The 13670-nt window shown below is 51.6% G+C and overlaps 1 protein-coding gene across 1 annotated transcript in view; it reads right to left on the reverse strand.

The window, feature by feature from the left end:
• Positions 1-13670, reverse strand: part of gabrb4 (gamma-aminobutyric acid type A receptor subunit beta4) — a 262963-nt gene that overhangs the window by 141395 nt on the left and 107898 nt on the right. The window lies entirely within an intron of this gene.

The raw sequence follows: 13670 nt of genomic DNA on the forward strand, positions 1-13670 counted from the left end.
GGATCGCTTTTCCCTGCCCCACAGGCCACCCCCGACCCTTCGCGCAGAGTTCCCGCCGGCAGCGACCAGGGGTGAACAGCGCCAGCGGGACTCTGTCGTATCCGCTCGGCCCATCCGGGCTGGAGAATCCGTGGCCCCACCGATTCCAGCGGCCGGCGCCATGTCAAACGTGCCGGCACAAATGGCACCGATTCTCCGCACCTTGGAGAATCGCGCGCCGGCGTCGGGGCGTCGTGGCGCAGTTGCGGTGATTCTCCGGCCCGGGGCTCGGAGAATCGCCCCCATAGTCTTTGGGTCTTAGAGTGCAGTGTGAACAGCTGTGTACCATTAAGCAGATGTTAGCAGAAAGAACTCTGGCCCTCATCAAACCTGACAACTGGTGGAACTCGTGCCTCCAAGACTAACTCACTCCATGCACCTTGTCCCATCATGTTTCACTCAGGAAAGATGGATCACCCTCCAACCTCTGCAGGAAGAATATTCCATTAGACATCGTGTTCTGGACTCTGGACACATGTAAAAGCCTAATTTGTATTTTATTGTGGTCGTACCTTGAACCCGCTTCCTTTTTTCATATCCCCCATTTATCGTGTGAGTTTAACAGGGATGCACATTGCGAAACCCTTCTCGCGCGTGTGTAAAAATAAACCAACCTTTTTTATTTTATCTTACCTCGGGTTTGCTGTGCAAGTTATTCAGTGAGGATTGGAGCATTTCCAAATTTAAGAGTTGGGGAAAATATGCCACCATTTATAAAGGGGAAAATCAGGTTTAAAAAACACCTTTCCGTTTACAGATGTTTAGAGAGTGGGGAAATCAGAGTGTTCAAATTGACCCCCTCACCTATCTAAAACAAAAAGCTTGCGTTCTAAAACACATTCTAAAAACTTTTGCTCAAAATCCAGGCTCTAATGCTGTCCCCAGTGCATGTCTGCAAACTCAGGCTCAAGCAAGCGATTCTGTTACACCTAATTGAAGAAAACATGGGAATTCTTCCTAGCTTCCTGGCAAATATTTCACTCTCAACCAACGTGATTAAAGCAGATGAGATAGTGATTATCGCACCACTGTTCGTGGGAGCTTGCTGTGTTCAAAACTGGCTACATTACAACTCATGTCAAAATGGCTTCCCGGTTACGGGAACAACATCAGGAGGTAGTGAAAGGTGCTGTAGAAATGCAAGTCTTTCTTTTATTTCTTCTTTCTCACCACAAGATTTTGAAGAGTCAGGTATAGATCCCATGATTCATTTCAGCAGCTTCCAGTTTGGCACCTTGGATCTCATGGAATCCGCAGACAATGTACAGGAGTATTCACTGTGAATGTTTCACAAATGACTGCTTCACAAATGACTGCCTCATTCAACAAAAAACTTCCCAAACTCCATCTAAGAAACACAATAAACTCCATACTCCACCCCAATCCTCTGCCAGGTTTCAGAATCAGGGTGATCCGATTAATCAGTCCCTTCACAAGGTTCTTGAGATATTGGCCATAGGATTTGGCTTCAAAGTGCTGCCAGAGTTGGCGCTGCAGAAATCCAAGGTGCTGACATTGGAAGCCTTAGCACTTTCAGCCTTTTATGCTACATTAGACACAGCTTATAGTTGACGTGAATGCAGGAGTAGATCTCAACTGAGATCTCTCCTCCTCCTCCTCCCTCTGGTTCACAAATTCCACCCCCCTCTATAGCCTCTGCTCCATGTCCAGAGGAGACTGCAATATAACCCACAACAATACAGGCTTTCTGCTGACAGGCCTCCATACTCCACTCAACATCCTTGCAAAAACAGCAATGTCTCTTCATGATTGCAACCCTCTACCAGAACTCCTCAAGCATACAGTACGCACAACATCCAATAACACTGCAGCAGCAAGGAAAAGTCACAAACACCTTCACCTGCAAATCCAATGCTGACACCGGTAAATGGAGCGAGTGATAGGAGTAGCAGTTCTGCATCCATCAGGGAGCCGACACAAAAAATGTGTCTCACTCCCCTGGTATAACCTAGAGAGGAATAATACTGAGGCAGCAATGCATTGTCAGAGAAGGAGGACTGAGGGATCAGCACACTGATGTATGGTCAATTACCACGAGACAAGAATGATGAAACAATCGAGGCTTTATTGCACAAGATGTTGTGCCTCCTGTAGCTAGAACCAGAATGGGAGCAGCGCAGGAGAGCATGCACTTTTATAGGCCGCTTGCTGGGAGGAGCCAGTAGGCTGGGATTTACTGTTGTACCTGTAATACATGGGCAGTACCGTAATACATGCAATGTGTTACTAGTGGTGTTTACCACATTCACCCCCTGTTTAAAAAAGAGTCCAGCAGGGGTGAAGAAAAACATTACAGATTGAATCCGTCGGGGCTCTGACCCTCTGCTGCGATCGCCTCAGTCCTGGTGGTGATGTGGGCGCCAATGTGGTCACCTGCGACTCCGGGAGCGTGTTGTCCTCGTCTTCGTCACCCCTGTAGCGCACAAAGACTCCGTGAGACGAATAGAGTGAAGTCGATGAGGCTTTATTAAGCGTGTCTGTTCCCCCACAGCTCAATAGTAGACTGGCCTGCGGGGGAGGACTCCGGCTTCTTATACTCCGCCTTCAGGGCGGAGCTAGAGGTCAACGGCCAACCAGGACCCGGGATCTGTCAGCCAATGACGTTAGGGCTTCCAGTCCCACATGACCCCCAATACATACTACCACAACCCCTTAGTGGATCCAGTGGGGGGACGGATCCTGCTGGGGTGGGGGCTGCGGTGAGGTTCGCTGGTGGGTGGCTGTGTGGTTCAGGGGTGAATGAGGCAACCGGTGGCGGGGGGGGGAAAGAAGGGGTGTCAGGTCAGGGGTTGTGGGTGGGGACCCAGCGGGTGCCAGGCCCTGGAGGGAGACTGTGTCCTGTCACCCGTCAGAGTGTGCCACGTAGGCGTACTGCGGGTTTGCATGGAGGAGGTGGACTTTCTCAACCAAGGGGTCCGATTTATGGCTCCACACATGCTTCCGGAGGAGGACGGGTCCAGGAACTGTCAGCCACGTTGGGAGTGAGGCACGATCAATTTGGCTGGAGACAAAGTTGAATTCAAACTGAGGCTTTATTAGCCTCTGAAGTGTGGCCTCGTACAGCAGCTGTTTAAATGGCTGCGAGCTGAAGGCCACGCATATTTATAACCCGGCTCCTGGGCGGAGCTAGCATGCAGGGGTCCAGGTGAACCTGTAGTGCAGGTTCTACCGTACAACCCTTAATATAGGAACATAGTGGTTTACCACATTCACCCCCTGTTAAAATTGAGTCCGGCGGGGGTGGTTGAAAACTATATACAATTCACAATCTTTAATATTTACAGAATAGTGAAAAAAAAAATGTCTCTGGTCATCCGGTGGGCCAGTCAGAGGTTCAGCCGGTCCGGCGCCTTGATCGTCCTCTGGGATCGACGAAGTGGAGCCGGCGATGTTGGTGCTGTCGTGGTCGAAGTTGACTCCGGGAGCGTGCCAAAATCCTCTTCATTAACGGGGGTGGGCAGGGGGAGACCAGACAGTCCTAGGGGGGGTGATGGGGGTGGCGGGGGAGGGGAGCGTGGCGCCGGGGCCTGCGGGGGTGGTGTGGGGGTGGAACCTGCTGGTGCCAGGTCCCTGAGGGAGACGGTATACTGGCGGCTGTCGGGGAACGCCACGTAGGCGTACTGTGGGTTTGCGTGGAGCAGGTGCACCCTTTCCACCAACGGGTCCGCATTGTGGAGCCGCACACGATAACGGAGAAGCATGGTTCCCGGAGCTGTGAGCCAAGTTGGGAGTGATACCCCGGATGTGGACTTCCTGGGGAAGGCAAAAAGACGTTCATGCGGTGTACTGTTAGTAGCAGTGCAAAGTAATAAGCGAATGGAATGTAGTGCGTCAGGGAGGACCTCTTGCCAGCGGGAGGCCGGGGGATTTATGGAGCGTAGGGCCAGCTGGACGGCCCTCCATACCGTCCCATTCTCCCTTTCTACCTGTCCATTTCCCCGGGGGTTGTAGCTCGTCGTTCTGCTGGAGGCGATACCCCTGCTGAGCAGGAACTGACATAGCTCATCACTCATAAATGAGAATCCCCTGTCACTGTGGATGTAGGCGGGGAAGCCGAACAGAGTGACGATAGAATTAAGGGCTTTAATGACAGTGGCAGACGTCATGTCGGGGCATGGGATGGCGAAGGGGAACCGGGAGTATTCATCGATCACACGGATGAAATCTGTGCGTCGATCGGAGGAGGGGAGGTGGCCTTTGAAATCCACGCTGAGGCGTTCAAAAGTGGCAGGAGGCTTTCACCAGGTGCGTGCGGTCCGGCCGGTAGAATTGCGGTTTGCATTCCGCACAGACCTGGCAGTCCTTGGTGATCGTCCTTACTTCCTCGACAGATTAGGGCAAATTTTGTGCCTTAATGAAGTGGTACAACCGAGTGACCCCTGGGTGACAAAGGCTGTCGTGCAGGGTCCGGAGTCGGTCTACCTGTGCGCTGGTACTTGTACCTCAGGCTAGGGCATCTGGGGCTCGTTGAGTTTGCCAGGGCGATACTTAATCTCGTAGTTCTAGGTGGAGAGCTCGACTCTCCAACGCAAGATTTTGTCATTTTTGATCTTGCCCCACTGCGTGTTGTTGAACATGAAGGCTAGCGACCGTTGGTCAGTGAGGAGAGTGAATCTCCTGCCGACCAGGTAATACCTCCAATGTCACACAGCCTCAACGTTAGCCTGGCCCTCCTTTTCGATGGATAAGTGCCGAATTTCGGAGGCATGGAGGGTGTGGGAAAAGAATGCCACGGACCTGCCTGCCTGGTTGAGCGTGGCGGCAAGGGCGACGTCCGATGCGTCGCTTTCTACTTGGAAAGGAAGTGGTTCATCTACAGCGTGAATTCCAGCGTTGGCAATATCAGCTCTGATCCGGGCGAAGGGCCTCGGCCGTCAGGGGGAAATGAGTGGACTGTATGAGTGGGTGGGCCTTGTCCGCATAGTTTGGGACACACTGAGCGTACCACGAGAAGAACCCCAGGCAGCGTTTGAGGGCCTTGGGGCAGTGGGGGAGGTGTAGCTCCATGAGGAGGCGCATGCAGTCGGGATCGGGCCCCAGAACGCCGTTCTGGACCACGTAGCCGAGGATGGCTAAGCGGTTTGTACGGAACACACATTTCTCCTTGTTATACGTGAGGTTGAGGAGAGTGGCGGTGCGGAGAAATTTAGCGAGGTTGGCATCGTGATCCTGCTGATCATGGCCGCAGATGGTCACATTGTCTAGGTATGGAAACGTGGCCCGCAAGCCGTACCGGTTGACCATTCGGTCCATCTCCCTTTGGAAGACCGAAACCCCGTTGGTGACGCCGAAGGGGACCCTAAGGAAGTGATATAGCCGGCCGTCTGCCTCGAAGGCGGTGTATGGCCGGTCCGATTTGCGGATGGGGAGCTGCTGGCAAGTGGATTTCAGGTCCACCGTTGAGAAGACCCGGTACTGTGCAATCTGGTTAACCATGTCAGATATGCGTGGGAGGGGGTATGCGTCGAGCTGCGTGTACCTGTTGATGGTCTGGCTGTAGTCCACGACCATTCGATTTTTCTCCCCCAGTTTTCACCACTACCACTTGAGCTCTCCAGGGGCTGTTGCTGGCCTCGATGACTCCCTCCTGAAGCAACCGCTGGACCTCAGACCTGATGAAGGCCTTATCCTGGGTGCTGTACCGTCTGCTCCTGGTGGCGACGGGTTTGCAATCTGGAGTTAGATTGGCAAAGAGGGAAGGAGGATCGACCTTTAGGGTCGCGAGGCCGCACACAGTGAGGGGTGGTAAGGGTCCGCCGAAGTTAAGGGTTAGGCTCTGGAGGTTGCACTGAAAATCCAGGCCAAGGATAAGTGCAGCACAGAGGTTAGGGAGGACGTAAAGGCGAAGACCGTGGAACTCTATGCCTTGGACTGTGAGCGTGACCGTGCGGTACCCTCGGATCGCTACGCGATGTGATCCGGAGGCCAGGGAGATACTTTGATTGGTCAGGGAGCAGCGCCTTACCGTATTTGGATGTACAAAGCTCTCGGTGCTCCCGGAGTCCAGTAGGTAGGAGGTCACGTGGCCGTTAACTTTCACGCTGGTGGATGCGTTGGTCAAAGTTTGTGGTCTGGACTCGTTGATTACCATGGATGCGAGTCGTGGTTGATCGTCGGGTAGTGAGATGGCCGCTGCGTCGGAGTCATGCAACGCCGCTGGTCGCTGTGTGCTGCGCGGTGGACAAGATGGCGGTGCCCGGAGGTCCTGGGGGGACACAAAATGGCGGCGCCCATGGAACGCACGTTGCGGGGGTGGAGCAAGATGGCGGCGCCCATGAAACGCACGTGTTGTGCGGGGGAAAAGATGGCGTCGCCCATTGCTCGCACATGGCCTGGGGAGGAGGGGAGGATAGCGGCACCCATTGTCCGTGACCGGGGGGGTGGGGGCGACCGCTGCCGCTGAGCGGGCCTGGCACACCGGTGCATAGTGGCCCTTCTTCCCGCAGGCCTTACAAAGGGCAGCGCGGGCCAGGCAGCGTCGGCGGGGCCCCCCGGAGATCACTAGCTGGCGCGTAGCGCAGGCGTACTGGGTGGGTAGCGCCCCCGCTGGGGTGGCTGCCTGTGGGGCCCATGAAGCCTAGGAGGAGTGGGCTGCACGTTGGGGGCGTAGGACTGTACATTGTGCAGGGCGACCGTCATGGAAAACGCTAGTGTTTTAGTCTCTGCGAGGTTGCGGCCCCTTCTAGGAGCCGCTGCCTGATAACATCGGACCCAATCCCAGTTACGGACGCAATCCCAGTTACAAAAGCGTCCCTCATAAGGAGATCTGAGTGCTCCTTAGCTGTAAAGTCCTGGCAGTCACAGTCCCGAACTAGTGAGATCAGGGTCCTCCAGAAGTCCTCGATTGACTCACCAGGTAGTTGAGTACGCGTTGCGAGCGCGTGTCTGGCGAAGAGCGTGTTCGTCTTCTGCTCATAACTCTCTTTGAGTCGAGTCATAGCGTCAGCATAATTGGGCGCATCCTGGACCAGCGGGAAGATTTTAGAGTTGAGTCTGGCGTACAAGATTTGAATCTTCTGAGCCTCTGGAACAGGGGTCAGCGCTGCGTTGATATACGCTTCAAAACAATCTAGCCAGTGTTGAAAGTCCTTTCTGGCGTCGCTTGCATGTGGATCCAGCTGCAGTCGATCTGGTTTAATCCGGAGGTCCATCTTCTGAATCCGATACTAATAAATTGAGGCAAGACCAATTTGGCTGGAGACGAAATTGAATTCAAACTGAGGCGTTATTAGTATCTGAAGTGTGGCCTCCGACAGTGGACTTGATAAGTGGGCGGGCCTTGTCCGCATAATTAGGGACCCACTGGGCGTAATATGAGAAAAGCCCCAGGCGTCGTTTTAGGACCTTGGGGAAGTGGGGGAGAGGGAGTTCCAGGAGGGGGCGCCTGCGGTCGGGGTCGGGTCCTAGGACTCCATTTTCCACTACATCGCCAAGGATGGCTAAGCGGTTGGTGCGGAACACGCATTTCTCCTTATTGTAGGTGAGGTTAAGGAGTTTGGCGGATTGGAGGAATTTTTGGAGGTTTGTGTTGTGGTCCTGCTGATCATGGCAACAGATGGTGACATTATCTAGGTACAGGAAGGTGGCCCGCAGCCCATACTGGTCAACCATTCGGTCCATCTCTCACTGGAAGACCGAGACCCCATTGGTGACGCCGAAGGGAACTCTAAGGAAATGAAAGAGGCAGCCATCTGCTTCGAACGCAGTGTATTGGCGGTCCTCCACGCGGATGGGGAGCTGGTGGTAGACAGACTTCAAGTCTACTGTGGAGAAGACTCGATACTGCGCAATCTGATTGACCATGTCAGATATGCGTGGGAGGGGGTACGCGTCGAGCTGCGTGACCCGATTGATGGTCTGACTGTAGTCAATGACCATCCTGTGCTTCTCCCCAGTCTTCACTACCACCATTTGAGCTCTCCAGGGGCTGTTACTGGCCTCAATGATCCCGTCCCACAGAAGCCGTTGGACCTCCGACTTGATAAAGGTCCTGTCCTACGCACTGTACCGTCTGCTCCTAGTGGCGACAGGCTTGCAGTCCGGAGTGAGGTTTGCAAACAGTGAAGATGGATCGACCTTAAGGGTCGTGAGGCCGCAGACGGTGAGGGGTCCGCCGAATTTCAAAGTAAGGCTTTGGGAGGTGGCATTGAAAATCCAGGCCTAGTAACAGGGCAGCGCTGAGGTGGGGGAGGATGTAGAGCCGGAGGTTGAGGAACTCTACGCCCTGAATGGTAGGGTCGCAACACAATACCCCTGGATTTCCATGGAATGGGTTCTGGAGGCCAGGGAGATTTTCTGGGTGACGGGGAGTACCGGGAGGGAGCAGCACCTTACCATAGCAGGGTGGATGAAACTCTCTGTGCTCCCGGAGTCAAAGAGGCAGGTCGTCTCGCGCCCATTGATTCTCACTGTCGACGTAGCGGTCGTGAGGCCGAAACTGATTCAAGGTGATGGAGGCGAGCTGCAGCAGATGTTGGGAGGTCCCGGGCTGATCAGCGGTGGCGGAGGTATCAGTAGGCAGCGAACGGCCAGACGAGCAGAGGTCCTGAGGCGTGGTCCAAAATGGCGCCGAAGATGGCGGCACCCACGGGACACACATGGCGGGCGGCATCAAAGATGGCGGTGCCCACGGGCGGCATCAAAGATGGCGGTGCCCACGGGTTGCACGTGGCTTGTGGTGGAGAAGATGGCGGCACCCCTGGATCACACGTGGAGGGTGTAGCAATGCCGGGCCTAGAAACAGCGGCAACCGACCGGGCCTGGCAAATGGAAACAAAGTGGCCCTTCTTCCCGCACCTGTTGCAGGTCGCGCCTTCGGAGGTGTAGGCCTCCAGATTACAGGAGGCCACTTCTAGTGAATTAGCAAGCTGCCTAGTCTCCGCAAGATCGGGCGTACCCCCTGCCAATAGTCGCTGGCGAACGTACGTAGACTTCATGCCCGTGACATAAGCGTCTCTGATTAATAGTTCAGTGTGTTGGACAGCCGAAACTGCCTGGCAGTCACAGTTCCTACCGCAAATCTGTAGAGCCCGCAAGAAATCGTCCAGAGTCTCCCCGGGAGTTGCCGTCCCATGGCCAGGAGTTGCCAGGCGTACACTTGATTCACCAACTTAATGTAATGTCCCTTTAGTAGTGTCATCGCTTGTGTGTAGGTGGGCGCATCCCGGATGAGTGGAAAAATTTCAGGGCTCACCCATGAGTAGAGGACTTGGAGCTTCTATGGGTCCGAGAGGTCTTCAGTGGCTGCTCTGAGGTAGCCTTCGAAGCAGGCTAGCCAGTGCTCGAAGGTGGACATTGTCGTTGGCTGCGTGAGGGCTCAGCTCCAGGCGATCAGGCTTGATTGAGATGTTCACCTTTAAAATCTTGTGCAATAAATTGATGTACGGTCATTTACCATGAGACGAGAATGGTGAAACAATCGAGGCTTTATTGCACAAGATGTTGTGCCTCCTGCAGCTGGAACCAGAATGGAAGCAGTGCAGGAGAGCTTACACTTTTATACGCCACCTGCTGGGAGGAGCCAGCAGGCGGGGATTTACTGTGGTACCTGTAATACATGGGCAGTACTGTAATACATGCAATGTGTTACTAGTGGTGTTTACCACACACACAAAGAGTCAGTACAAAAGGAGCATTGCACTGTCGGATGGTCAGTATGGAGGGAACACAGCACTGTTGGAGGGTCAGTACTGAGGGAGTGCTGGATGTCCAGAGGGCCAGTACTGAGAAAGCGCTGCACTGTTGGAGGGTCAGCATTGAGGGAGCCCTGGTTTGTTGGAGGGTCAGTTCTGAGAGAGAGCTGGATGTCCAGATGGTCAATACAGAGGAAGCGCTGTACTGTTGGAGGGTCAGCATTGAGGAAGTCCTGGATTGTTTGAGAGACTGTACTGAGTGAGTGCTGGATAGCCAGAGGGTCAAGACTGTGGGAGTGCTGCACTGTCGGAGGTCAGTACTGAGGGAGTGCTGCACTGTTGGTGGGTCAGTACAGAGGGAGCGCCGCACTGTCAGTGGCTTAGTACTGAGGGAGTGATAGACATCAGAATGAGTCAAAACTGTCACGGTTGAGACATGAAAAAAAGATATATTCATCAGCTGGACTACTTTATAGAGATTTTTTTGTGCGCTTTTCAAAATGGAGAATTGCTGAGACATTAGGATGAGAGGTTAAGCTGAAGCCCCATCTGCCCTCTCATGTGGATGTCGAAGACCAAATGACTTCAGAGCAGAAGGTCCCATGTCACTGGTTGCAAGAACTGATGACTTCTTCCCAACATCCTGGGCAATGTTTATACAACAAACAACATCACCAAATTGGAGCACCACATTGCTGTTTGTGGGATCTTGCTGTCCACACATTGTCTGCTGCCTTTCGTCTTTTCTGATTACAGTGTGGACCGTTTAAAAAGTGGCTAATTGGCTGTGAACCACTTTGGGAGCTCATTAAAAGCTTGAGAAATTCAAAATGTTTCTGAAATGATTGAAAGCTGCTTCTAGAAATGCTGACTGGGTGACTGATGGCCTTTGGCTCGGACTCATAGATCCTGCATAATTTTAGGGTCTTCCTCATAAATGTGGTTAAAGCTCCTCCCGGCTGCCCAATTCTATCATTCCTGAAACAGTAACACCTGTGAGATGGCCTTCAGCACCATAATTTCTGACCATGTCTGACAGTGACAACCAGGCAACATCTTCATTTGTTAATGCCGAGTAAGATTACAGTTATAGAACATAGAACATAGAACAATACAGCGCAGTACAGGCCCTTCGGCCCACGATGTTGCACCGAAACAAAAGCCATCTAACCTACACTATGCCATTATCATCCATATGTTTATCCAATAAACTTTTAAATGCCCTCAATGTTGGCGAGTTCACTACTGTAGCAGGTAGGGCATTCCACGGCCTCACTACTCTTTGCGTAAAGAACCTACCTCTGACCTCTGCCCTATATCTATTACCCCTCAGTTTAAAGTTATGTCCCCTCGTGCCAGCCATATCCATCCGCGGGAGAAGGCTCTCACTGTCCACCCTATCCAACCTCCTGATCATTTTGTATGCCTCTATTAAGTCTCCTCTTAACCTTCCATCAGCCTTTCCTCATAAGATTTTCCCTCCATACCAGGCAATATCCTGGTAAATCTCCTCTGCACCCGCTCCAAAGCCTCCACGTCCTTCCTATAATGCGGTGACCAGAACTGTACGCAATACTCCAAATGCGGCCGGACCAGAGTTCTGTACAGCTGCAACATGACCTCCCGACTCCGGAACTCAATCCCTCTACCAATAAAGGCCAACACTCCATAGGCCTTCTTCACAACCCTATCAACCTGGGTGGCAACTTTCAGGGATCTATGTACATGGACACAGAGATCCCTCTGCTCATCCACACTTTCAAGAACTTTACCTTTAGCCAAATATTCCGCATTCCTATTATTCCTTCCAAAGTGAATCACCTCACACTTCTCTACATTAAACTCCATTTGCCACCTCTCAGCCCAGCTCTGCAGCTTATCTATATCCCTCTGTAACCTGCTACATCCTTCCACACTATCGACAACACCACCGACTTTAGTATCGTCTGCAAATTTACTCACCCACCCTTCTGCGCCTTCCTCTAGGTCATTGATAAAAATGACAAACAGCAACGGCCCCAGAACAGATCCTTGTGGTACTCCACTTGTGACTGTACTCCATTCTGAACATTTCCCATCAACCACCACCCTCTGTCTTCTTTCAGCTAGCCAATTTCTGATCCACATCTCTAAATCGCCCTCAATCCCCAGCCTCCGTATTTTTTGCAATAGCCTACCGTGGGGAACCTTATCAAACACTTTGCTGAAATCCATATACACCACATCAACTGTTCTACCCTCGTCTACCTGTCCAGTCACCTTCTCAAAGAACTCAATAAGGTTTGTGAGGCATGACCTACCCTTCACAAAGCCATGCTGACTATCCCTGATCATATTATTCCTATCTAGATGATTATAAATCTTGTCTCTTATAATCCCCTCCAAGACTTTACCCACTACAGACGTGAGGCTCACCGGTCTATAGTTGCCGGGGTTGTCTCTGCTCCCCTTTTTGAACAAAGGGACCACATTTGCTGTCCTCCAGTCCTCTGGCACTATTCCTGTAGCCAATGATGACATAAAAATCAAAGCCAAAGGTCCAGCAATCTCTTCCCTGGCCTCCGAGAGAATCCTCGGATAAATCCCATCAGGTCCCGGGGACTTTTAAAGATTTCAAAGATTTATTTTATTAGCATAATTGCACTGGTGGTCTATCAGTTAGCCGACTCTTGCTACCATTCCTTAGTCTTCAAAAATCCAACTAGTCTATTTATGCTACCAACACAAGTAAAACAACGATGGTTTATCGATTCTAACACTTGCAGCCACTAATTGAAATGCTCTCCAAAGGATATGTCAAAATCCTTGGCCAACATCTGTGCATCCGAAGAATTAAGATGGAGGCCACCCTCCTAAAGCGCTTACCTTGCTGCTGAACTTTTCCCCAGTTGTCTAGGAAAGAAAGTCTCTCCCAGTTAAACAGCTCCTCGAGCCACAGGTCGAGTCTGATGATTCTGCTCTTCCAATCTGCAGAATCTCGTAGTACTGGAGGTGACCACCATTATCCATTGTCTTTTAGTGAGTGGACCAACTTCCTGCAGTTGTCCTGCAAGAGAAATTACTTCAGATCCATCACAACATTAGTTCCCACACTTAGTGCCAGGGTGCTTCTACCCCTCGCAACTATTGTTAGCTCATCCGCTCTGTCATATAGATATCCTTGACGCCAGCTCATGGCAAACAACATAGTGTGGGTAACAACCTTAGCTCAACACAGTGTGGACTCAGTACTTCTAGCCTCTTACTGGAATCAGAGAGCAGTACCACACACAAACAGGCCATTCAGTCTGCACAAGCTCTTCCAAAGAGCAATCCAGTGAGTACCATTCCCCCACTCTTACCCACATTCCAGCAATATTTACTCCTTCAAGAATTTATTCAATTCCCTATTGAAGACTATAAATCTGTATCCACCATCCCATCATTCCAAATCCTAGCCACTCATTATATCGATATTTTCCTCATAAAATAATAGAATGATTACACTACAGAAGGAGGCCATTTGGCCCATTGTGTCCATGCTGGCTTTTTGCAACAGCAACTTACCTCGTCCAACTCCCCTGCCCTATGGCCTGTAAATATTTCATCTGCAGACAATGACCCAATTTTCTTTTGAACTCCACAATTTGCCCTACTTCCACCAAACTCTCATTCCAGACCCTAACCACTTGTTTAAAAAGGATTTCCTCCTATCGCCATTGCTTCTTTCGCCAATTACCTTAACTCTATGCCCTCTGGTTCTCGATATTCCCACCAATGGAAAAAGTTTCTCTTTTTCTACTCTATCCAATTGCCTCACGATTTTGAATATCTCCATCAAACCTTCTCTCAATCTTCTCTTCTCCAAGGTAAACAGTCCCAATCTCTCCAAACCATACACATAACTGAAGTTTCTCATCCTTGGAATCGTACTTTTGAATATTTTCTGCACTCTGTCTAACACCTTCATATCTTTGCTGAAGTGTAGAGCTCAAAACT

This window comes from Scyliorhinus torazame, chromosome 5 (genome assembly GCF_047496885.1).
Source record: "Scyliorhinus torazame isolate Kashiwa2021f chromosome 5, sScyTor2.1, whole genome shotgun sequence".
Classification (NCBI taxonomy): Eukaryota; Metazoa; Chordata; class Chondrichthyes; order Carcharhiniformes; family Scyliorhinidae; genus Scyliorhinus; species Scyliorhinus torazame.